At 30.4% G+C, this 27,694-nt stretch overlaps 4 long non-coding RNA genes across 4 annotated transcripts; 1 reads left to right on the top strand and 3 right to left on the bottom strand.

Moving 5' to 3' along the window:
* Window positions 1–945: 945 nt before the first annotated feature.
* Window positions 946–26,422, top strand: LOC134723640 (uncharacterized). Its single transcript, XR_010108141.1, has 3 exons — window positions 946–1,045; window positions 1,435–1,695; window positions 25,716–26,422. It is a non-coding gene; the product is annotated as an uncharacterized LOC134723640 (long non-coding RNA).
* Window positions 11,072–14,636, bottom strand: LOC134721660 (uncharacterized). The gene is made up of 3 exons (XR_010107902.1): window positions 14,386–14,636; window positions 13,223–13,281; window positions 11,072–11,536 (listed from the first exon to the last, which is right to left on the bottom strand). It is a non-coding gene; the product is annotated as an uncharacterized LOC134721660 (long non-coding RNA).
* On the bottom strand, window positions 15,562–17,212 carry LOC134721659 (uncharacterized). Its single transcript, XR_010107901.1, has 3 exons — window positions 17,142–17,212; window positions 16,227–16,290; window positions 15,562–15,602 (listed from the first exon to the last, which is right to left on the bottom strand). It is a non-coding gene; the product is annotated as an uncharacterized LOC134721659 (long non-coding RNA).
* LOC134721658 (uncharacterized) lies at window positions 18,125–20,601 on the bottom strand. The gene is made up of 3 exons (XR_010107900.1): window positions 20,529–20,601; window positions 20,161–20,222; window positions 18,125–19,261 (listed from the first exon to the last, which is right to left on the bottom strand). It is a non-coding gene; the product is annotated as an uncharacterized LOC134721658 (long non-coding RNA).
* Window positions 26,423–27,694: the final 1,272 nt, after the last annotated feature.

Below are 27,694 nucleotides of genomic sequence, written 5' to 3'. Positions count from 1 at the left end.
CTAAGAAAAAATAATGAGGGGAGTCACCGGGTATAACTATATAGGTCTTGTAGAGGAGAAACAGGTGCATCTTTTGCGCAAGGTATCGAGTGGCACTATGTTAAAAAAAAAATTGAAAAAGGGGGATGGTTTTCATAGCCTCTATAGAAAAATAATTAGGGGTGTCACGGGGTATATCGTGGTGATAGATACAGTATACAGAGTGATTGTAGATATACAGAGCTGTGATTAAATTCTTAATTCGACGTCCAATTGTTTGATACTCAAATCCACGCCCAATGACAATGTTCCGTCATGTATTGCCAAAACGACGTCCGATTACCTTTATAGTATCTATAGTAGTCTTCTCTTACCGATCTCCAATATCAATGAATAATAGAATAACAAATTGCTGCACTTACACTTATACATGTAAATGCATATTGATAAATGGCATGCGAGTATACTTAAATCAGAACCCAACGACAAAGAAAACTAAACGAAATATATATATAGGGCAACACTCAGTCTTCAACAGTAGACGAAATAAAGAAGTATAAATGCCAACTGTTAGAGTATTATAATTTGGACTAGCTCTGTAAGAAGTTTGTCAACAATTTATTGTTTTACACCTGGAGTGAAAAATATACAAAATAAATTGGCATTATGTTTTTATGTTGTGCTGTTACACCACTGTCTCAGACTATAGGAAGATTAAGCGCTCACAAACATGTTAAACCCAGTCAAATATTTTATGTGCCTGTAGTATAGTGGTTGTCGTTAATTTATGTCTTGAATATTTGTTGTTCAGATTGTTTTGTTTTGAAGTTATTTTTTAGTTGTATAATAATTATTTTATATGTTACATGTCGTGACCTTTAATTGCTCAATGATTCCTTGTTGAAGGACGTTAAGTTAATTCCCTATGGATATAAGAAAATGTGGTTTGAGTGCCAATGAGACAATTCTTCATCCAAGTCTCAGTTTATAAAAGAAACCCACTATAGGTCAAAATACGGTCTTTAATACGGATCCGTGGCTCACACCGAACAACAAGCTGTAAAAGGTAAAGGACTATATAATTGCTTACATCCACCTTATTTGAATTCTGGTGTATAGTTGTCTGATTAGCAATATCTACACGTTTCATTGTTTTAATAAGCTTTTAAATTACATACAAATGGATATTGCAACCTGTATCATCGGTTAAACATTAAAAGAGAAAAAAACAATATATTTTATTTGTTACATACACTATGTTTAGGTTGTAAAAATATTGATCGAGAACTGTCTTTACTTCTTTTTTATCTTTATTCTTCTCCGACAATCCAAGTTTCAGTTCTGTTATAAACTTTTTTGTCCCAATTTCCACAGTTTTGTTCATTTTTAAAGTATATTTAATGCACAATACGGCATAATGGCAAAAAATGTCTCGGCGTTTGGATATTTCCATAGGTCCATTAAAACGGACAACTATTAGAGAAGCTAAAAAATTGGACGTCGATTAGAGGAGCCAAGGAGCCAAAAATTGGACCTCAATTAGAGGGTGATTGAATTGGCCGCCGATTTGAAATATTATTTTATTGTGACGTCAGCTTTGGACCTCGATTTGCGGAACAACCGTCGGAAAAAGACTGATGGTAGATAAACAGAGTGGTGATATGTGTACAGAGTGATGAAAGATATACAAAGTGGTGGTAGATACACAGAGTGGTGGTAGATACACAGAGGCATAGGACATAAACTTAATTGTCACAAATTTGATAGGACAAAAATCAAAGGACAAAAAGTCACAATTAATTTGTTGAGAATTTTTTGAATATATAAGAGAAAGATCTTAAAATATTTCTTTTCGTTACATATTTTCATTTCTAGGCTTTGAATATTTGTTCATAATAGATATAGGTAGATGTGGTGCGAGTGCCAATGAGACAACTTTCCTTAAGCCTTGATAAATTAAAATTCATTAAATTTTGATCATGAAAATGATATATTCCTTGGTACATATCAATTATTTTATTTAATCAATACATTTAAATAACAAAGTTGTTTATATAGAATACTTCAAGTAAAACTTTAAAAAAAATGTTTTTAAAATTAGTGTTTTTCTTATTCAAACACTTTTTTTCTAAAAAAAATGTATTTTGACCTTTTTGTCTGCGACTTTTTGTCCTGTGACTTTCTACATTCGTTTTAAATACTAGTACATTCAAACAGAGTCTCAGAGGACTATCAACTTCCTTAGTTTACTATTGTCATGTCAATTGACTGTCTGAAAAAAAAAAATTAAACTTGAAGAATGAAATTTAAAAAAAACATGTTATTCATTTACCTTAAAAAGAAACAAAGTGAAAGTGAGATTTTTTCATATAAGAATCTTGACTTTCAATCTTGTAACGAGTGCCTAAGTTGTAATAAATTATCTTGTCTTGTTGGTAAACGGACAAAAAGTCACAGGACATAAAGTCACACATTTGATAGGACATAAAGTCACAAATATGTTTTTGACAATTGTTCAAATATCTTTTGAAATATTTTCTTTAAGTTTTTATACCATATAATCCTTTTTAAGTTAAAAAAAAAAAGCTCATAAACCTTGATAATTGAAGATGTATTAAATTTTAATCATGCAAAGGATATTTATATTGGCAAAATGAAGCCATTTAGGTTCCAAGTCACTTTGACATTTTATTTTCATAACAATTACTTGAACGTTATTGACATTTATTGAGAAGATTTTTATTACAAAAATGCTTGAAACATAAAACTTCAAGAAAAATGTGAAAAAAATTATTTTAAAATAAATGTAATCTTGTTCAAACAAAAGTAATCTCAAAACTGAATTGTGAGTGACTTTTTGTCTGTGACTTTTTGTCTGTGACTTTTTGTCTGTGACTTTTTATCTTGTGACTTTCTGTCATGATACATTCGTCTTGTCTTACCAGTTTGATGAATCTATCTTGTCTTGCTAAACTTCTGAATTTATTTATTTTTACTTATAAATCGACTAAATAATTGAATTCGCTCCTCCATTATTCATGCTTAGGACCAACATTTTAAAACTTGATAGAGTTATTTTAATTCTGTACAAAATATGCTGACACATCTGTGTTTGTTTCAATACCGCGACAATACCAATATCATCAAGAGGTATGTGAAATTCAGATGGATTTTTGGTTGAACTGGATGAAGTTCCCTTCTTTCTTTGTACACGGATTGACGAACACATTTTAGATTTCTTTTCATTCTTTTCTATATGTTCTTCGACAATTTTGAAGAGCTCTGAATTAATTATTATAGAAGGGTATTTCCTGTGAGAAGGATCTAATTCAAGAAAAAAAATTCATCACTCGATTGTGATTTTGTGTCTTGTGTGTTAAAATATGCTAGTTTTCGAGTCAGAAGCAATAATCTAATTTAGAATAAAAGATAAGAGAAAAATATAAAACAGAAACCTTAGGAATGTTAATCTTTCAAAATATCTTTTTCGTGCATGAGTTATTTTTGGTTTTGTTTTGAGCAGTCTTAAAAGAAACTTTTATTACTTTTTTCCTGTTATGTCAACATGTATTGGGGGAAGTTGTATATTTATTATCCATATTACAGGCAGAGGTTTGACAATCATGCATGTCACCCGTAATTACATTTACATGTAAAAATTTCCCTTTTTGGATCCAGATTTAAAAACAGAATGAAGAGGGTTTCTCCTGTTTCTTAGCGAGTAAGCAAACATTTAGTATTTCCGACAATATACATGTATTGTTTATATCCTACAATTTAAATCTGGGTCTTTAAAATGTTTAAGGTTTAGGGTATTTAAACTCTGACTTATGTATTAAATTATTTTGAAAGCAAAATGAAAAGTATGTGATTGTCTTATCAATAACCATGATGAAATAATTGTTTTTCCATAATTGAATTGTGCATTATTTGTTTATTGGATTACTCGATTTTCATCTCTATTTTGTTTACTGACACATGACGAAATAGTTAAATTTAAATATTTTACAAAAACGTTGTCATTATTAAAAGATTAAAATCGACTGAATAAATGAATATGAGAGTTCAATATTATTATCGGCGATGTCGAAATTAGCCGTCAGTAATAAACAGTCAGTTGGCGTCAAAACAGCTAACAAATGTGTTTATTAAGTATGTTTAAAGTATATGATGTATATTGTATCTAATCAGCCCTTCTGTATTTCACTGGTCTTTTTTTTAATTTATTCAACAAATTTCGCTTGTCCAGGTGTCAATAACGGTGATGTCCACACCATGAGTAGTTTGTTAATTGCGTGCCGTGTGCCGAATGTCGCCCCTCCTCTAAAAAAGGACGGTATAAAAACTATTTTTCATATACAATCTTGCTAACGATTGTCGTCCAATTATAACACTCGTTACATTGTTCTTTGGTATATTTAGAATCCGTAATAAACCTTAATTATCTGGAAAATGAGATAATGAATTATCTGACGGTATTCTTCAGTAAATATAATCTGGCAAACGATTGTCGTCCAATCAGAACACTCGTTACATTGTTCTTTTGTATATTTATCGGTCAATATCAGCCCTCGAGCCATGCGGCTCTTGGGCTGATAATACCGGCACGGGACATTTGCGCTTTTTCATAGGACATTTGCGCTTTTTTATGTTGACACTTGCGCTTCAAAACATAGGACATTTGCGCTTTTTAAAAATGGACATTTGCGCTTTTCACATAGGACATTTGCGCTTTTTATATATATATATCTATGACTTCCCTTTTCTTTTATCCGGGCTTGGGACCGGCAGGTTTGACCGGGCAGAGTTAAAGTCATTCTTTATGGTTAAAAGTTTAAAAATCATTTCATAGCACAAACATGTCATATTGTTGATATTTGTTTAAAAGTTTATGTACAGCTAAAAGTACACATTCTTATGAAATAAAACCATGCATGTACTGTCATCACAATTACAGGTCAGTTATAGCTTGATATTCGAAGCCCAATGAGTGAACACATCTTGCTCTTGTTATCTGTCCTGATTGGTACTTAAATAAATGATCGAGTTTCTACTTCTCAATTCTTGTTTGGGGAGCCTGTTCATTAATGTACCTAATCATAAACATTTTTTTCATTTACTAGTCTCTATAACTTTAAACTCCATGTTCAAGACTGTGTAAATGTGAACTAACTATAATGACAAATATAAGTTTTTTTTTTTAACTTAATGATTACTTCTCATTAAGATTACAGGTAGACCACTTTAGGTAAAAAGCGCAAATGTCCGGTCAATTTAATACAGGTGAATCAAAAGTAAAAGCGCAAATGTCCATAGTATTTGAAGCGCAAATGTCCTATCGTTTTACAGGTAAAAAAGCGCAAACGTCCTGTGCCCGATAATACATGCGATATGAAAAATGCTTGTAATAATCTGATAATACGATTCGAACAATGCTCTTTTCAAGTTAGCTGTAGTCAAGTCCTACGGTTTCTCAAAATTAAATTGTCCACAGAGCTTAGAATGTAACGCGCTTAATTCTTCTCTGAAAATTCAATCTTTTAGTCGTGGATTATTATTTTTATAATAGAAAGAATTGAAAATACTGTCACTCATTCAGCAAGCTGTTTTACTTTAATTGAAAACAAATAAGATGCAAAAGATATCATAGGGATATTCAAACTAACAAGTCGAAAATAAACTGACAACACCATGGAGAAAAGAAAAAATTACCAACAAACAAAAGTACACAGAACACACAACTATAAACTTAAGACTGATCAACACGAACCCTACAAAAAAACTGAAGTTGTTCCGTATCTAGAGTGCATTTCTTTCTAACAAAAAACGATAAAAACGGTTCAGCGAGCACACGGTTATATCCTTTGTTTCTAACATACGTTTGCAAAGTTTGCAATAACCCTTACAAACTATAAATTCGCGAAAAATGCGTCTACAGTTTAACTGTTGACAAGCGGATGATGGTTACTGTAGTTTTTGCCTGAATAGAACTTATCACCCTGTTAGTAAAATTGTATAAGATACCGTGAAAAAAACAAGTGTTTTTTCTAAGTGGTCTTGATTTATTTTCGATTGTCTTCTTACTAGAACATTTGTGGATATCCAAGTGTGTATGTGTTGAACAATCTAGCTTTAGAGGCAGTTATTTAATTGTGCTTTAAATTCAAATAGAAAAAAATGCTCCTGCTCTATCTATAAGTTCATTATATTTTATGCAATTATTCTCTTCTTTTCCTCCAATATTATTATCTATTCATTTTTGTCCATTCTGTCTTCTTTTTCTGTTATTTTCTGTTATATCAACAACCCATCCAGACCTTCATGCATGTGTATGACAGGCACCATTGTTTGTCTAATTAGAACGAGGTTTACATTTTTGTCTTTAAGTTGTTGTTTACATATATTATTCTCTATTGTTATCCTATTGTTTTTAATTTCCTTTTTGTGTCCATTCTGTTGTCTTTTTCTATTATTCTCTAATATATATATATAAACATCCCTTCCAGAACTTCATGCATCATATGACAGGTCAGGCATTGTTATTGGTGAGTTATATGAAAAATATTAAGAACGAAAATTAAATCTTATTCTTTTAGCTTATAGTTTACATATTATTTAAATCTAAAGGAGATACTACAAAGTATTTATTCAAATTAATTCCGACAAAACAATTTAAATTAACTTAAAATGAGAAGAAAATAGTTGTAAATTAGATCTGTTTGTGAAAATACACATTTGTGGATATATTTTATTAAGTTTAAAAACGGTTGTGGAAGAACACAATGTGGTTTTTTTTGGCAATTAGTTAAATTATATCAATAATAGTTTTTTCTCTGAAAACTTAAGACACTGTGCAAAGGGAGGCAAATCAAATTTTCCCAAAAAGGTGCCGTATCGCCAGCTGATGGTGCTATATCAGCAGGTAAGTGATCTAGACCTTACTGGTCTGGGTTGGTTGGCCAGGTCACACCACACATTTTTTAAACTAAATACCTCAATCAGTGGCGTAGCTTGCATGTATGCTCAGATGCTCAAGCATCCACATCATTTTGACCAAAAAAATAAAATAGCAGACTTCAACTCAGAAGTATCCAAATGTATCAAGGCTGAGGTTAATATCCAGTCATTTTCGAAGCAGTATGCCTGCATGGTCTTTCATTCAGGATAAATTAGAATATGTAAACAAGATAGTCCAATCGCAGAATAGTGTTTCAAGTTAACTTTTGTTCGTCAAAAAAAATCTACGTTATCGGCTAATTAAGGTAAGCGGAGAGGATGATGAAACGCAGACCCTTGGACATGTTTCCTCTGAAATTGAACCTAGTGAAGTGATGTCTTCTCATCTGACTATAGCAACTAACAACTAAAACACCATATCCTGACTTGTTATGTCGTTTTTGTGACATGGAAAACGACGTGATAAAAAAAATCAATTTGTAATATACCGTGAAAATTCCTAGGCTTATGAATTCCCGTTTCTATCTAGGTTCAAATACAAGTTTTATTTTCAATTAAAGAAAAGGTCCAATGTTCCCCGCCATGCACATCACAAATGTTCATGTCATGTTTTATCTATCAAAGGGCAAGGAACAAGGGAATAACTAAAAAAGCACTTGTTTTCTTTTTCTTTTCTCTTTTCAATATCTTCAGAGAAATTAAAGCTTACAGCAAATGAAATGGGATTTCCATTACCATTTATATTTCAAAGGGTCATAACTGGTTAAAAATATTTGAATATTACTTATTTTTGAAAGTGTCAAAGACATTGCTGATGATATGAGTTTCACTTAATCTGACAAAAATTGTACACATGAGAGTGCTAAGACGACCGGTTGGTCGGAGGCCCGGTATTTTTTTGTCTCCTGCAACGCGTTTAGCTAAATACTAGTAATCAAAAATCAAAAACCTAAGGTTGTAGACGCAAATTCCTGGAATGAAGAGTCACTTCAGTTCCTATATTCCGAAGTTCCTTAATTATACAAATATGTTTCACTATTTCGAAAAATGTTGAAGGCTATAGCAAAATTAAGACCACTTGTAAGTAATATACAAAAAAACAGGAAATAAATTTTTACAAAATTTCCATCTGAATATTAGCTTGATTGTAAACAAACTTCTGTTCATGTTTAGTACAGAGTTATTAAAATTTCAAAAACTGAGTGAATATTTGTAGAAGACTACAAAAGAAATGTAGGATGGCTTAGATAGTCTTGCTTTTGCCACTAAAGTTGCAGGCGCTATAAAAACATGAAAATAAGTTCATGGTCAGATGTACCTCATAAGACAAACATGTTTACCTTTATATAATCATTCTGTATACCAAATATAGTTGACCCTTTTTTGAATATCTCTTATAACTTTTACTTATAGTATCCAAGAAATAGTCCTTATCACAAAATTTAAATATGAACAAATATCCATGAAAATAAGGTCAAGGTCAGAAGAACCTTGTTAGACAGACATGTGCACCATACAATCATTCCATCCATTAAAACATAAATAAACATGAAGAATTACCTTGTTTCAGAGAAACAAATACATAATCACAAAACTGAACATTAATCACTGAACTTGTTTAGGCTAGGCATTCCCTCAGGATGGTAATAATGAATTGCTGTTTAAAGTCCTGTGGCAATTAAATGCATATTCAGGACAGGTTCATGAATATTAAGCCTACTTTGTGCAATCCACAAATAGAGCAGCAGCAAATGCCATTTTTTAAATCATTGGTTTTAACATGCCAGAGGGTCCAACTTGAGACCAACGCAATAACACAAGACCACTGGTGTAATCTTTGTATGAAGGACATGTATACCTTTTTTATAATTTTATAATATACCAAATATATAGTCAGCCATATTACACATAAGGTTGCAACCATTTGATTTTCTGGGGGGGGGGGGGGCTATGTTTTTTTTTTCCTGTGCAAACTTTTTTTTTCGCCTTTGGCAAAAACCATATATTTTTTTAGCGACAAACCAAAAACATTTTTTTTCTTTCAATTTTAGCTTTACATAGTGGCAGCTGAGGGTGAAACCAAAATTTTTTTTTCTCATGGTCCAAAACAAATTATTTTTTCACCAAAACCTGGAAACAAACTTTTTTTCCAAAAAAAACCATAGCCCCTAAGTTTCAAGTTGATTGGACTTCAACTTCATCAAAAACTACCTCGACTAAAAACTTTAACCTGAAACTTGCACTTTCCTTTTCTATTTTAATTGGACCGTGAAATTGGGGTTAAAAGTCTAATTTGGCTGTAAAATTAGAAAGATCATATCATAAGGAACATACATACTAAATTTCATGTTGATTGCACTTCAGCTTAAAAAAAAACCTACCTTGACCAAAAACTTTAACCTGAAGCGGGACAGACGGACGAACGGTACGATAAACGGACGAACAGACCAGAAAACATAATGCCCCTCTACTATCATAGATGGGGCATAAAAACACCCTGGTTATTGAACCTGAAATATAGGGTAAAATGTATAATGAAACACCATGAGGCATCTGCATACAGATATGGAGCTATCTAGCCTCTTCTACAGTTTGCATAATTATGATTTTACATAAATTCTTTTAGCATTATAGTCACCTATTAACAGCATTGGTAGCTATATGATGGTAATCAGCAAACACAATGATCAATTCTGTAAGGTAGTGCTTAAAGCATCGTTTATTTTAGGTCTTATTCAAACCAGCAAAGAAATTACACAAAAAATTCTTAAAAAAGTTGAATGATGATGATCGACACCTAATGGAAATATAAATCATCTGCATGTGTGTCATACCGTGGACCGCAGAAATCTCTTCCCCCTTTACTTATCCAAATTCAAATGAAATGAGGCTGGTTTTTCAAATATATTTTATTTACCAATTAAAATTATTATGATATATCACAATGATACAAAATATCCAAATGAAACCAAACACAATCTGCTTTTGTTAGGTGTGTACGAATATCAAAAAACAAATTGATTCTAGGGATATGATTTTGGACACGTCTGTAAATTATCTCTACAATAAAAAGGAGGAAAAGGATCTGCATCATGGTTTTTGTATCATTAGCATAATATTACATTTATACAAAATAAATGTTGACATTACTGAGGATTCTATTTATTTTCCGGGTTGTTTTTATAATATTGTTTTGAATACTAATTAGGGGGAGATAATCCTAATGTAATTTCCAATTAAATAAGCATTATGAATTAAATTAAATCATGTCTAATTTTTGATACATGTATTAAATTCTGTAAACAGAGTAATTATTCTTTGTTTAATAAAAAAAACCTTTTTATTCCTAACCAAACTTATAAAAGAATTCCATAAACAACAGAATCCTCAATTAGTGCCAACTTTTAAAAATGACATTAAAAAAACATTACAATTCTTAAACAAAGGAAATTAAAGCTATGTTTATGCTACAATAAAAAATACATGAATCAAATTATTTTTTGAGAACAAACTCAACTTATTTACTGGGTTATAAAAAAACAAAATAGCAGAGACGTGGATTAAGAGGATTTTTCCGAGGGCCCCCTTCAGTGGGAAAAATTTGGTTTAATATTTAGGGAATCACTAAAACATGACTGGAGCAGGGCCCCGCTGAAGCAGTCAGTGCCCCCCATATTCCTGGAAAATTTCTGGATCCACCATTGACTAAATATCTTGATCTGTGCAAAAAATTATTAGATCACCAAGGATATGTTTAACAATTCATTTCATATTTTTAATCACATGCTGTTTTAAAATAAAAAGTAAAGTTTATTTACTCACACCAAATTTCTAAGCATATTAATCTTTATTAAATATCCCCCCCCAAACCCCTTTCGGAGGAAAAATTTGGTTGATTGTACAGGAAATGACTGGTGTTGGGCCCCTTTATGTTAAGTTCTGGATTCGCAAATAGGTAAAGTGAGTAAGTGTATGATATGTTTGTTTATCCATCTACAACTTTAACCCACAATTATCAAGATTAAATGGGACTTTCTCTTAACTTTCAAATAATCTTCAGTATCTGCCAACACTGTGTTCCATTGTTTTCACTTCAAAAAGGTTGGGAAAACCCAAAATTTCATTATAATAAATTAAAAAACATACTGCCTTTAGTACAGAAAATCAGCTGAAAGTTTCAATGAAAATCTACCAAGCTGTGGATGAGAGCTGATGATGGACAAACAAACAAACAATACAAATCTTCTTTAACACCCCATTTCAAAGGCATATTTATGGGGATGTCTCCTCTCCCTGTTGCGGGAAAAATTTTGTTTAATCAATTGCGCTGGCCCCCTCTAAGAAAGTCCTTTAGGACCCCGAAAAATTTAAGTTTTAATGATTCATCAATTAAAAAAACAATAATTGAATGCAAATAATATAAATAAAAAATATCCAATTTGAAACTCAATACAGGAATAAAAACAATTTGTTTACAACTCATTCTGCCACAAGATTACTGTCTAAGGATTCTACTTAAAAAAGATAACAGTTCAGCCACGGTTTGCAGGATATTGTCTGAAGATTGTACCACACAAGGCAGCAAAGGTGACACTTTCAACTGAAAAGAAATAAAGTCAAGTTTTAATTATTGTTTGATTTCGAATTAATTATTATTCTGGAATATAATAACATTTAATGTGCAATTTTTCAAATAAAAAAAGAACCTGATATCACTGAATGTGAAATATAAAAAATAGAAGATGTGGTATGATTGCCAATGAGACAACTCTCCACAAGAGACCAAATGATACAGAAAGGAGTAGGTCCGGTAAGGACTCATTTTGGCCTCAAATTTCAGTTTCATCTGACGAAAGATTTTGACCACTTTTTAAACACTTAAGTGTCTACTTCACTTGATTCAATTAGGTTTTGTGAAAGATTTTAAATAATTTAGTCATTAAAAACGATCCGATTCAAGCTCAAATATGAAAAATCTCTCAAATATGCCCAAAAACGTCACTTTTCAGATGTTTTTTGTCAAAAATGAAAGTGGCCGCATCCGTGTTCATCCATAACCTTTATATATGTTATGTATTCTCATAAAATACAACTTACATTTCAATATTAAGGATGAACACGAATGCGGCCACTTTCATTTTACATGGAAACCATATAAAATTTAACTAAAATGATAGAATTTTGAAGATTTCAGTAATTAAGCATGAATTAATGGTGCTACAACCCGATATATGTGCATCATATTGTCAAAAACAGCCCATATTTATGTAGCAGAAGCATTCAAGTGTCCAATAAATAACTAAAAGTGTATATTTTAACAATTTTGTAAAACTGTTATATTTTGGGGCCAAAAGGGGGTCTTACCGGACCTACTCCTTTAAAACAACTATAGACTGTATGACCGTCGACAATGAGCAATGCCCATAAACCATTATCAAGTCAACTATAAAAGATTCCCAAAATGACATCTGTAAAACAATTCAATCAAGATAACTATAATGGCCTCATTTATGTACAAAAAATGAACAAAAAACAAATATGTAACACATCAACATACAACCCCAGAAACAGGCTCCTGAAGACAAAAATAAACTTTCCAAACTTATCTGAGACTTAAGGTGGTACCTTACACTACAGGGAAATAACTCTGTAAAATCAGCTAAACGTTTTAATTACGTTGTGTTATTTAGGGAGGATTAAGCTTTTTAATGATCAAAAGTAGTGTTTGTAAAACTGCTATATAATCAGTGTAATTTATCTGATAAAATAGTTCGTTCAACGTTTTTGAAATTTTTATATTTTTGTTAAAGGGTCAAAAGTAATACTTTGTCAAAATTTTATGAAAATATAAACGAGCCAAATTAATTTTAGTGAAAGTGTTGGGTACCACCTTAACATCAATTTTCCATGAGTAATTATTTGAAATATTCAACATGATGAATGCAGAAGCTGCTGATAAATTCACTAAACAAAAAGTTAAAATAATTGAATATGGTATGTTATTTGTTGTTTAGTTGACACTTACTCCACACAAAATTTATGTTAAAAATGTAGGAATAAAATTCTTTTGAAAGTTGAAACGAATATATGAACCACTGAATGTAAGGCAGTTATTATGCATCTTTTTATAAAAGCTATTTTTTTACTTGATATCAGGTTATATCCCCTTCATATTTCTTGTTCAGGAAAGGGACAAAAAATCAGTAAAAATGGATACATAGATATCTAGGGCATAGATACATGTATAATTAAAATTTAAATTGTTTGTTGATTAATAAATTCTCACCTTAAACAGCTCTCTTTACTCCTCAAGCAAGTTACCCAAAGGAAACTTGTGATGCTAACCTGTAAAACAAAGTTCAAGGTCAGTTATTCGCAACTTTAAAAAATATATATAGATCATAATAATCGATTAAAAGTTCTCGAACAATATACAAAATTCTGTGAGAAAATAATTGGTATTTAAAATCAAACTAATGGTTATGTTTTCTGCTCTTTCTATGTTTTTTTTTATCTCTCCAACTCATTCTCGATTGCTATTTTCAATTCTATTAAGTTTGCAATACAAAAATAAACTTGTACTTTATCATATAGTATAGTATTTCAAACCTTTAAAAAAACAATTGATATCAATTACTATTAAATTATGAAAAAAACTAAAAGCTTGTATACCTACCATCATGTTAACAATATACAATTATGGCCCTTAGGAAAGGTGAATATCCAAAATTGTCAACCCTTAAAAGGTTATTTCCCTAAGGGCGAAGATTTTTTTAAAAAGTGTAACAAAATTATGCCTTGTCACATTTCATATGAATTTGTCTTATACTATCATTTTCTGTATGTTAACTTGATACCTTAGGTACAAAACAATTCAATTGAATACAAGTTGTTGTTCACATCCATTTGTATTTTTGTGCATCTGATGAGTTGAGCCTTTTTCAACTGATTTTTATAGTTCGTTCTTATGTTGTACTGTTATACCACTGTCCCAGGTTAGGGGAGGGTTGGGATCCTGCTAACATGTTTAACCCCGCCACATTATTTATGTACATGCTTGTCCCAAGTCAGGAGCCTGTAATTCAGTGGTTGTCTTTTTTTTATGTGTTACATATTTGTTTTTCGTTCATTTTTTTTACATAAATAAGGCCGTTAGTTTTCTTGTTTGAATTGTTTTACATTGTCTTATCTTAACCTTTTATAGTTGACTATGCAGTATGGGCTTTGCTCATTGTTGAAGGCTGTACAGTGACCTATATTTGTTAATGTCTGTCATTTTGGTCTTTTGTGGATAGTTGTCTCAATGGCAATCATACCACATCTTTTTAATGTGTTATAAAATTGTTCAGCATTGATGTAGATGTCCTCAAAATCAAACCCATTATAAACAAATAATTTAAAATGCCTATAATAATATGATCATTAGTTTTGTGGAATATTTCAACTCACCACATATTTTTCATGGTAAGGCCTCAGACTGGGTTGAAGATTTAATTGACCATCTTCCTTAAGAGCTGCTATCCTAACCTGGAAGGTGGTTTATGTCCTCATCTTATTGTCCATTTGCTTTCAGAAATAACATTATGTAAAAATAAATATCAGATGCACTTTTTAAGTCTTTTGAAATTTCACCAATCAATTGTAGTTACCCACAATTTCTCCCACCCTCCAAATCTATTATCTATAGCTAGAGCTCTGCTTACATTTATTTTTATTTACAGAACTCTAAATAATAGTAATTTTAGCAAGTATACATCTGATATTTAAAGAAAATGTGTATAAAAGTGAATATTTTAATTAAAAAAGTTATATTCCATATAAACACTCATGAAATTTCAAGTATAATGAGTATAACAAAGGAATTACCTCCCTTTTGTCCTGAAAATTTCACCCTGTTGAGACTCCACACCCTTTAAATATTTAACAATACAAAATTTGTATAATTAAAATAAAGAAATAATAATATGTAAAAACTACAACACATTTCAATAAAGGGATGCGCTTTAGCACATGATACGGCCGTTGCTCTTTTAAGTTTCACCAAAACTGCATAAAATCCCCCTTTTTTAAGTATAAAAATTCATTACTTAAGAAAACGTAAAATCTAAAATTAATAAAAAGGGAAAGGGAGCTTATGTCAATAGATATAAACAATTCACCAAAGTTTCATGGACATTGGTGAAAGCCTTTTTGAGTTATTGTCCAGGTGTGAAAAATCCCCTTTTTTTATGAGTAAAGCCCCATAAATCCAAAACTTAAAATCTGGAATTTATAAAAATTGAAAGGGAGCAATAACAAAATGTATATAAAAATTCAGGAAACTAAAAAAAAACACTTTACATATTTTTTTTTAGATTCTCCATTCTAAACCAACTGGAGGCCTTTTGACTAGACAGACCATTATTAAGTTGACAAGTAAAATTTGTCTGTTCCATTTCATTTTCAAAGTAAAAATGAAATAGAGATACAGGGGGTGGGGGAATAACGAAAAAGATCTAACAATTGTAAATACAAGCTTCCAATCTAATTGAAAATGGAGAATCTTTACACCTTTTTTTTTTTTTTTTTTTTTTTAATAAAAATTACATTTTTTGAAATATATACAAAAAAATTTTGAATAACATTCTTCAGTTTTATCACATAATCATTGCTGCAGCCACAGCTTCCTGAAATAGAAATAAACATTCTTAAACATATTTGTCAAAACAAGATCAAACCGATATACCGATATATACAATTATTAGCAAAAAAGGATGATAAAATCAATGGTTGATGTGCATCATGTTTATTTTCCTTTATTAGTTGTATGAATTAATGCATTGGTTTTCTAGTTTAAAACTGTTTCACATTTTGTTATGTTCAGACAGGGCCTTTAAAACTGGTACTGTAAAACCAGAAATTATTGCATGCTATTCTTGTGATTTTTCAACAAATGGACAAATATGCAAGATAAATAATCCCAAGATTTCAGAAAAATCTGGCCTCAAAGTTTTGCATTAGAGATTAGATTTATAAATACAAGTTCCTATTGTGATATTCAACCAGTTGCATTATTTACATTCATATAAGTTTTGCTCATTGCTGAAGGTCCTACAGTGATTGTAATTTGCTTCTCTTATTGATAGTTGAGTAGTTGGCAATCTTATAACATCTCTTTATTCTTAAATACCCAATCCAGATTACCAGTATAATTAAAACTATTAATTTGGAAAATATTTCAAAATACATGTGTTCATAAAAAAATACATGGTGAATTTAAAAGTTCATTAATCAATATTTTAGTTTCTTACCATAAAATTCAGCTCCAATGCCGTTTCCCAGCTTCAATCCTTGCAGACAAGCTGTGGTGCTAACCTGAAATATAAAATACAAAATTGTTTTAAAGGATACCTTCTGAAATACTGTATCTATGATATATAAAATGGGTTATATATGCGATAGGTTTTGAGAACATTGGTTAGACATCAATCCAACAACACAATTCAATCCTAAAAGGAGTAGGCTTAAAAGGGTAAAGTTGGCCCTAAGATTTTTTTTTTTTTTTAAATCAAGCCCAAATACTACAAATTTAACATATATATTGTTCTGGTATCATTATTGATACAAAATAAACACTTCATTTTGGCACCTGACACTATAAACTATTAAGTTATGACATCTTGATTATGCAATTCTGGTGTATTCGCAAAAGCGCCAATTAAGGTCCAATTTTTCACAATTCAGAACAGTTTTTAGCATATCCAGTAATAGTTTACGTCTTTTTATTTAAATACATGTATTACCCTTGGTTCCTATAAGTTACGAAACATTTTGCATCAAAGGTATTCTTTAAGCTTTTAGGTAAGAAAATTCACAAAATTATAGCATTTTGATAATATCTCCCAATATAGCTAATTATGGAGACTACAATGTATTATAAAGAAGCGATTTATTTTAAGTCACATTAAGTTTCTTGAAATATATCTATTCAAGATCCAAATTGGGGCCCCTTTGATATTCTATGATAAAAGTTGAAATTTAAAATCTATTATAAGGCCATACTTTGCCAAGAGACCATTGTCATATGATACTGATAAACTAAAGAGTATATACTGTTGACCAAACTCTTATAAACCTTCAACCCTAAAAAAGTCAGTATTCATTTTAAAATAATCTTATTTATAGATTATTTTTTTTTAAACAGGATTAACAATACTGGTACCTACCTACATATTAGCTGTATTTGACCACCAAGTCTTATTCCCACACCATGAAAACATGCCACAGAAAGTACCTAAAAAGAAATTAACACATTTATTAGTTTTACAAACCAATTTCTATGTCAACCTAAAGATTGATTTACACATTTTTCTGATTTCTTACTTCAAGTACCAATAGTATAAAATCTACATATTTTGTAAAGATTGAAAAACAAACAAAGGTAGTCAAGGTTTATGATTTGAATTCTGCACTCAACTAATTTGAATAATGAAAATGAGTTGTCTCCCATTGAATGAACAAATCTTGCTGTTAATTGTGCTAGTCTCCCCTTGAAAGTTAATTCCTATCTTAGAATTTACTCCTGCAATTGTAATAGAAATTCTTGTTAATGTACAATCAAGGGGTACAATCAAAATTACGTGATGGATATACACACACCGGAAGTTACAGTCGAACTCGCCGCTTGAAAGGTTAGTAGTTGCATTTTCTTGTTTATATCAATTAAATTTTGATTAATAAGTTGGCACACCGAATGTCGGATAGTATGTAGTTTTAAAATACACAATTGTTTTTGCTAGAAAGCGTGCAGTTATTGAAAACACTTCGACACAGTTCCAAATTTTCAACGAATTTTTGTGTCGAAGTGTTAGCATTAACTGCACGATTTCCAGCAATGATAATTGTGTATTTCAAAACTAGATAGTATCCGACATTCCGTGAACTACCTTATGTATTAAATTTTATTGATATAAACAAGTAAATACGACTACTTACCTTTCAAGCGGTCTGCTCGACTGTTACTTCCGGTGTGTGTATATCCATCACGTGATTTTGATTGTACCCCTTGACAATGGTATCCCAAAATATTAAACTGGTAAATAAATTATTGAAAGATGTTTTTCATGCAGAAAATAAGGATGAATATGTACATTTGACAAATATTTCTAGAAAATGTATAGAAATTGTTCGACTTCAATAAACTTGCCTTCTCAATTTCATGGTAAAGCCTCAGACTTGGTTGAAAATTTTATTGACCATCTTCCTTAGAGCTGCTCTCCTGGCTGCCAGAGTGGCTGTCATCATTATCTTAATTGCAATCTTTTCGTTTTTGGTCCATTATTTATAGAAATAAATAAAAAAAATATCAGATGCACTCTCAATTAATCACGTATCTTGAAAATTTCACCAAATCAATTCTACCGATAGTGTCCCATAATTTCTCCCACCCTTAAATCTATTATCTGGAGCTCTGTTTACATTTTTTTTTATTTACAGAACTCTGAATAATAGTCATTGTTAGCTAGTATACATCTGATATTAAACAAAAAACTTATACATATGAATATTTAAGTAAAATAATAAATTTAAAAGAATGAGGAGTTAAACAGGGGAATAATTTATTACCTCCCTTTGCCAAAAATTTCACCTGTTTAGACTCCACATCATTGCTATATCTAACAAAAATACAAGATGGTATAGCTATAATAAATAATAAATAATTTGATATAAATTATTTAAATAATAAACAAAAATATTTAGTACATCATTGTTCACCTAGGTGGTTCACTTCCATTACTCCGATTTTCTCAACCAATTGAAAAAATGGACACCAAGATATATAACAAATCTTGCTTATTGTGGCATTTAACACTAAAAATCTGAATTAATCTTTTCTCACCAAGATGTGTTTTTTTCTATGCTTCTTGTGAAATAATCTTTTTTATAGCTAAAAACATTGCAAAAAATAACAAACTAATAAAGAAAAAAAGAGATACATCCAACAAATCAGAAAACCAAAATGTACATTTTAACAAAATAACATTATTTTTCTTTTTTTTTTTTAGATTCTCCATTTTTAACCTTCTGGAAATGTTTGATAACACATTGACCATAATTAACATATCAAGAGTAGGTCTAAAAGTAAAATCGGAAAATTATGAAGTATCAATTTAGCCAACAACTTCCAGCTTTGTTGAAAATGGAGAATCTTTACAATTTTTAAATTTTTTTTTTGGTAAAAAAATATGAACATTTTTTAAAACATACACAAAAATAGTCTGAATTACATTCTTTTTGGTTTCAGTTGTATTGCACAATAATTTCCTGCAGCCACAGTTGAAGTCACCTGAAAAAGAAATATACATTCTTATATCTTTCAGAACAATATTCAATGCAAAGGAATAAGTAACTAGTTAATAAATGCACTTATGATGCATAGAACAATAGAACATTGCTTTTACTTTGCTTTGAAGTGATTCTGTAGACTGAATTTACAAACAACCAGTCTTCAGTAGCAAACAAGGGATGACAAGTAGTTGGTTGTTGTTCGACGTATTTATAGATTATCGTTGAGATGACCAATGATAATCTGTTTATCGCTATTTTACATATGACGACCTTGTCAATTTCAATGTCAATTTTGTTAGCAACGCAACATGGTCTCCTTAGTTTCTAGCGATAATTTTTCCATCTCAAGCGAGAAGCATGATATGAAAATTATCACAAAAAAGATCAAAGGAAAAATGCACAAAATAGCGATAATTGTTATTATTTAATGGTTTCATTATAAATCAAGCTGTTGGTTTTCTTGTTTGAATTGTTTCACATTTTGCCATGTTTCTAACTTTTAAAGTTAACTGTAAGGTATATGTTTGGCTCATTGTTGAAGGCCATAGTGACCATTTGTTGCTTACATATCATTTGGTCTCTGGGAGATAGTTGTTTCAGTGGCAATCATACCACATGATGGTCCACATCCCATTCATTATACAATGTATATACGGGAACAATTTTAGAAAACTTACAGATAGTAAGATTTTCTAAGTAACTGAATATTTTTTTTATTTCCTTTATTTATCTTGATACCTCCCTTTAGATTATATCACAGTTATAGTTCAAGAAAAATTAAAGTTTACTACGTCTCAAGATCTGCATAATTAAAATATAATACTTCTTTGCATAACATTCTAGGGTATTTACATGTTCTTGGCTAAATGACTCATTAATTTATGTATTGGTTCTTACCATATTAGTCAGCTCCAATGGCCATTCTCAGCCTCAATCCTTACAGACAAGCTGATGCTAATCTGAAATATAAAGTGTTAAGTCTTACCAGAATGGTTTCAAAAGATCACTGTTACCATATGAAATTATAAATAAATAGGTTATATATGTGTAATAGAGGCTGAGAACATATATTAACTAGATAGCAATCCAACAAACTAAATAATAAGGTTCGATACTCAAAATTACGTCATGTTTGTACTGATAAAAAAAAAAATGCGTAAACTAGAAACCAAACTCTTACAAACTTTCAAGCCTGAACCACATAAAATTTAAAAAGAATATTTATAAAACATTTATTTTATTCGAAACTGTATACTGGCACCTACCTATATACTAGCTGTATTAGACCTCCAAGTCTTATTCCCACACCATGAAAAAATCTCACAAAAAAAACCTGAAATATATGAAAATTTACAATTTATATACTTTATATTTCAATTTCCCTGACATTTACCAAACATTATTCCAATTTCTTACTATAACATAAATAACTGTAAAATCAATATAAAAGATTAAAATCAAAAACAGTAAGTCTTAAGTTTATTGATTGAATTTTCAACTCCACAAAAATAATAATTTAAATATATTCCATTGTTTATAAAGGTAAATTATGAGTTATCTCCCATTGAATGGCAAAAATAACATTTTACATTAGCAACATCAACTCTATCATATGCCCTTAATATACAATTTTTATCAAATTACTGATTGTATAGAAAATGTTTGGCTTAATTAAACTTGCCTTCTTATTTTCTTGGTGAAGCCTCAGACTTGGTTGAAGATTTATGTAACCATATTCCTTGGAGCTGCTGCCATGGCTACTTTTCATGCTTTTCAACATAATTCTTTGTGATAACCAGTTCACTGAATCCATTTTAATATTCCAATGTCCTTTCCGTTGTATATAATCCAATATACAATTGTCCAAAGAATGTTCCAAAGCATCTCACAATATTTTCTTTTTACATTCATGGCAGCATGGAATTAATTCTCAATATAAAAAATAATTGTTTGAACTCATACATAAAACAGTAAAAATGTCAGATGTGCTTTTATACATGTAACTTGAATTTTGAAAATTGACCAAATGTTTTTTTTTAAATACCCACAATTTCTCTCTTTCCATTTTTATTTAGAACTATGTTTACATTTTTTTATTTACATAGCTCAAATTATTGCTCTTATATTAGTTAGCAGACATCTGACATGTAAATACCTAAAAAAAGAGGTTATAAAAAAAGAACAGAATATGTATTGGCTAACACCTATAAATCACTAACATTTTTTTAATATTTTGGAGCATAGTTTAATAAAATTTCCCTTGTTTTGAGTTTCTCTTTACACACATCATAAGTATGAAAATAATTCTACAAAAATTGATCATAGCCTGAAGTAGCTCAGTTGTGCAAGTTCATATTTTCCATCAACAAAGGAGAATGGTCTTTACTGAAATTTAAATATATGGAAATATAAAAGGTCAAACATTTGTGATGACGATTAACCTTAATCAATTTGCATGCTCATCATGTGAGTTCTAAACAAAAATTGTTACATTCTTACAAAGGTTTAAATAAAAATCTCCTAATTCAAGAATAGAAAAAATTATAACTGCAGGAGTTGATTACACAAACGAGTACTGTCTGTAAATTTTAATAAAATTTCACAAATTTCGGGAAAATGGGGGGAAATTTCTCAACCAGTTTCATACTAGGAATAACACAACTTCAACGTGAGTGCAATCTTCCTTTGAAGTTTCAATGGTAAAAGAAACGCTGATAATATAAAATACAAATATAATACAAAATAGTGGTATGTTGTAAGAAATCTTTACATTTAGGATAAAATTTAGGATGAAATATTGTAAACTCAAAAAATCCTGTTTCTTTAAATTAAAAAATAATTGTCCAAATTCAAATTCCATGTAATAAAATCATTAAACTAGAATTGTTGAAGGAAATAGTTTCAAAATTTACAATTCAAAAGTAACATTTTTGTTCCCAAATTAAGTTTGATACATGAACCATATTAATCGGTGATGTCAAAATTTGTTTTTCATAAGAATGCTTCCAAAAAACTTAAGAGAAGAGAAATCACTGATATCTTGACATAAATAGAGATGGACTGACACAAGGTAAACTTTGGGAATGACTGGTTCCTTAAATGGAGGATAACAGTCAGAACTAGCTCCTGTCAATACACAAGACAGGAAACACCTCTTTTCTGCCATTTGGAAACAAATCCTGTGTAATAACGTAAATAGTTTTTTCCATCTTCAAATGATAAAAAAGCAATTATTCTCCCCCAGGGGTGGTTCCAGCCATTTTTAAAGAGATGGGGCTCCCACCCAGGATAAAAGGCAGGGTTCAAACTAGGTTCTGTTCTCATTTAATTGCAACCAAAAAATGTGTACAGGTTCTGCAGATCCCAGTGTCTCGCTTACTTTTGCTGTTAATCCCAGGCTCAACAAAAATGAGGGGGGGGGGGGGGGAATATCAATAAAAATATTCCTCTCAGACTATCATTTGAAGATGATTGTAAGAAGCTTCTGTCCAAGTTTGGTAAAAATCCAGAATAGTTTATGAATCTAATAATTGTTTTAAAAACTTTAACTTCAGAATATAAGGTTATTAACTAAGTCCATTAATAAGCAAAATACGGAAAAACAGGAAATAAGTTTTAACTATTTTTTGTCTAGATACTAGCTTTTGATCATAAACAAGCTTCTGTCTAAGTTTGTTACAAATCCAGAATATTTGAAGAAAGTTATTAAAATTTTAAAAACTTTAGTGAATGTATTGTATCCTGGCATTTATAAGTAGAATATGGAAAAATTAATTTGTTTCATTTACAAAATTTACTTCTGGGTACTATCTTATGATCATATACAAGCTTCGGTGGAGGTTTTAGAAATCCAGAATAGTTTTAGAAAGTTATAAAAATTTCAAAAAACTTAAACTGAAGAGTGAATTTTTGTGATCGCCAATGATGACGCTGCTGACAGAATGTAGGATGGCTAAGTCTCATGTTTTTTTCAATTAAAGTTGAAGGCTCGACAAAAAGTATTAATGGTTTAAAAAGAATGTTAAATAAAATTTTTGAATAGTGTTTAATCAAATTTTGCAGAGGTACATGCTTCCAATTGGCTTCCCTCAGAGTTACATGCCTCTAATTGGGACCGCGCTGCCAGGGGTACTGCTTCTAATTAGCTTTAGCAGACAGAGGTATATATGTACTGCTTCAAATCAGCTTCGCAACAAGACAGAGGGTATGTGCTCCCAATTAGCTTCACTAAGAGGTACATGCTTCCAATTGGCTTCGCTCAGACAAACGTACTGCTTCCAGTGTCGAAATGGTACGGTATGCAAGTCTGTACTATATCCAGCCTAGTAAATGGTACATAATTGCAAGTCGAATGTCGTCCAAATATACAAAAACATATTTTATTTAACATTCTTGATCTAGTTTATTTTCGCATCAACCTTCACTCTCCTATTTATAATTTATCCTGATGGTGACATTGTGAAATGCAAATTATCATTACAGGATTCTGCAGTTCCCTATAGTTTCAATCCTGATGAAGGTGCCATAGGATCCAAAATATGGCTATCTTATCAAATTCACTTTAGCAATCCCTTAATTTTTTTTATTATCTTTTGATTAAAAGAAGCATGTCCTAGTTCTGTCAAAGTTTGGTAAAAATCCAGAATAGTTTATGAATTTAATAAATATTTTAAAAACTTTAACAGCAGACTGAATGTTATGTTAACTTGAAGAAAAACTAAGTCAGTTATAAGTGAAAAATACAGAAAAATGGAATTTTATTTTTACAAAATTTACTTCTGGGTACATGTACTATCTTATCTTCATAAACAAGCTTTGGTCCAAGCTTGGTACAAATCCAGGAGAGTTTAAGGAAGTTATCAAAGTTTTTAAAACTTTAACCACAGAGTGAATGTAATATTTCCCAGGAGAAAAACTAAGTCCAGTTACAAGTAAAATACAAAGAAATGGAATTTTATTTTTACAATATTTACTTCTGAATACTATCTTATGATCATTTACAAACTTCTGTCCAAGTTTGGTATAAATCCAGGATAGTTTAAGAAAGCTATTAAAATTTTAAAAACGTTAACCACAGAGTGAATATTTGTGGACGATGCCAATGACGGAATGTAGGATCGCTATGCGTCACTTTTTCAACTTAAGTCAAAGGCTCGACAAAAGGAGGATCCAACCTCTCCAGAACTTCCACCCTCTGAATCTACCACTGCCCCTAAAGTATGGTACATGATCTAATTTTAACCTGCTTAGTTATAAAAAAGAAGATGAGGTATGATTGCCAATGAGACAACTATCCACTATCCACTAAAGACCAAAATGACACAAACATTAACAATTATAATATGTTTAAAGTGAATATTGTATGCAATTTTTAAAAGAAATATAAGGGGAATTTCGAAAAGAAATGTCAAAATCTTGTCATGATGAGTAATTGTTAAATGTGACGAAAAAGTTAAAATTAAAAATAGTTGTTAATTATGTATTGATAATTATAAACCAAATAGTTATACCAAACATTTTTAAGAATTACACTGATTTTAGAAAAATATGATGCCGAATGGACAAATGTCATTTTTAGAAATTTCTTAAATAAATTAAATTTGAAACAAGTATTCTCCCTTGCTTAAAAGTAAAAGTTTTCAGCTGTGTAAAGACAAAGCAAAGAAACAAACAACTATTTCGCTTAAATACAACATTCGAGGCTAATTGATGAAACTTGATTACAAATATTTTTCAAGCAAAATGTGAATACTGTGGATTCCTTATTATTGACAGTTTTTTTTATTATTATTATTCATGTGAATGACAAATTTTAGGTTTTCACAAAATTATTTTTTGGGGGATTTGTATGGAGAATTTGTAAAATGTCTGAATGAAAGCATATTATTGGGGGTTAGAGTTAAAAATGAACCCAAGAATGATATATTTGAAGCAAAATAATTAGATACTTCTGTTTAATACTAGGGATTTTTATCTAAATAACTCTGGGAAATGATGATAGTTTCAGATAAATAAGAATGAAGGTTTAAGGGGGGGAATTGAAATGATTTAAATACTTGTTCTTCCCACTTGGTCAAAACATTAAGTGAATTTAATTTAAAAGGTAGATTATAATTTTGAAATGTTACTTTTACTTCACCATTATCTTGTTAGCAATCAGTGCTATTAAGAAACAGATACCCTGAAATAATTTTGATGATGCTTAAGTATATAACATTTTGGGTAATTTTTCACAATAAGGTATTTGAATTCAATCTAAGATACAAATATATTTTTAATATTTTGGTTTCCAATACATCATAATATGTCAAATATAATTTAGAGTTTGATTAAAGACCTTTGTTTTTGACATTGTTTCGAAAATTATAAAACTTTTTTACAGATTTAAGCTCAAAATTATAATTTTTTTAATACTTAAATTACCAAACAAATATCAAATATTTTCATTTCAGAATTACATATAAAGATTCCCTCAAAAGCAGAACACCATATCCTGAACACTTGAAAACCATGACACCATTCAAAGAACCAATGAAAAAACAAAAGAAACAACCAGACCCTAGCAACTGCAAGCTACTCCAAAGAGAAACTATGTTAGTAATAGATAAGAAACGCAGCGCTCTGAGCTCAATGTATTTCTGAAATGGTCATTTGATATTTGCTTAGTCTTCAAAAAAAAAATCAAGATGAACATTAATGTTCAGCTATGAAACTTTAAATGCAGATGACAAACTTTAATTTAGTTTCAAGTACAAATGTACTGTTATTCTCCAATTTGACAATCAAGATGTATTGAAAACAGTAAAATATTTAGGGAAGTTGTTAAATTACAAAACTGAAATTTCAGTTTTATCATTTAAACGAGTGTATCACCAAAAACTGCATGAATTGTTTTGAAAATTTCAACCACCCGAAAGCACTAACAATGCAAACAAGACAATGTTTAAAAATGTTTTATAAATATCTGTTGATCATTTGATCCAAGGACCTTAAACTGTTTTACAACCTAATAAACCTCATCCTAAGTTATTTCAACTATCACCCTTTCTGCATTGATCAATTTGATAAAGAAATTAAATAAATGGGCGTTCCACTCTGGGTTAATCTCCAACCTCTTTTTTAGCTTCAAATGTTGTTGCATATATAAGTATGGAGATTTGTCACATATTGAAATTGATGGGCAAACCATTTTGCTGCATTTCAAAAGAAAATCTTGTTCAATGGTTAAATAGTGTTGTAATCAAATTAAATCAATCTTCTTCCACGGTTTTATCATTTAATATCCAGTTTTTAATGTATATTATAATTTGTATGCCTGAATCTTTTTTTGAGTTTTTTTTGGTCAAATTTCTAACTTGGTTGTTCACATGAAATGCTTAATAAAAATCTCTGTCATTTATGTATTCAAGCTGAATATGTTCTCAAAAAAAATACTTTTTGGTAATTTTTAAATATGAAATGAAAATTATTCCAGAATCCATCGACAAGAATCAAATAAGTACCACTTGTATTTATATCGGCATATTTATCTCAATATTTTTAAATTATGAGAAGGTGTCCATGGCTTTAATTAATCAAATTATTATTTGGCTACAGTTATAAATTATTGGATGAAAACTTTTACAACAAAAAAAAATTGCTCGACATAATCTTCCAGAATCGTTGATGGTGAATGTTTGGGATAATCATAAATATTTTTTTTTATTACAATATCAACTAATTTCAGAAATTCAAAATCTTATTCAATTAATCTGAACCAAACCATATTTTCCCCAATTACTAAATACTTTGCAGACATATCTTAATTTTCAAGCAGTTTTTTACCACTTCCCAAGGGTAAAATATGCATGAATTTGATCTTGGCATAGTGTACCTGAATTTTACTTCACAAATTTAGAGCAAAATTGCATCATTTGTTGAAATACCATATCCTATTGATACCCTTATTTTATACAACTTGCCTCCCCTTCTAATTTAGTGAATTTTTATTTCGCTACTCCAGTGGCAGAATCCAGAACTTTTCATGAGGGGGCCCCCTCTAGTCATACTACAGTAGTTCCTTATATAATCAACCAAAAGGAGTATGTTCGATAAGGTCCTAAAATGGCCCCCTTTTTAGCGTAAATTTCAAATTCAGATTAATCGACCAATATCACGATAAATTACAGCTAATCCATTGACTAGCTAGGATATACACCATTTTGTTGAAAATTTTACGTTTCTGCGTTTCATTATGACGTCACAAGTTGAACTCATATTGATTTTCACGAAAAAATCAATGAAAATGGGTAAATTTCCATAGGTTAATGGACAGGAAATATAGAGCGCATACATCGACAACAAAGATCTTTTAAAATAATGTTTGTGAAGACATTTCACACGTCTTATTTGAATCTTAAGCTTGTCGACACCTGCGCTCTATGTTTCCTGG

Source organism: Mytilus trossulus, chromosome 6 (assembly GCF_036588685.1).
Source record: "Mytilus trossulus isolate FHL-02 chromosome 6, PNRI_Mtr1.1.1.hap1, whole genome shotgun sequence".
NCBI classification, from domain to species: domain Eukaryota; kingdom Metazoa; phylum Mollusca; class Bivalvia; order Mytilida; family Mytilidae; genus Mytilus; species Mytilus trossulus.
The sequence above is the reverse complement of the archived record's forward strand: the minus strand, read 5'-3'. Positions and strand labels throughout refer to the sequence as shown.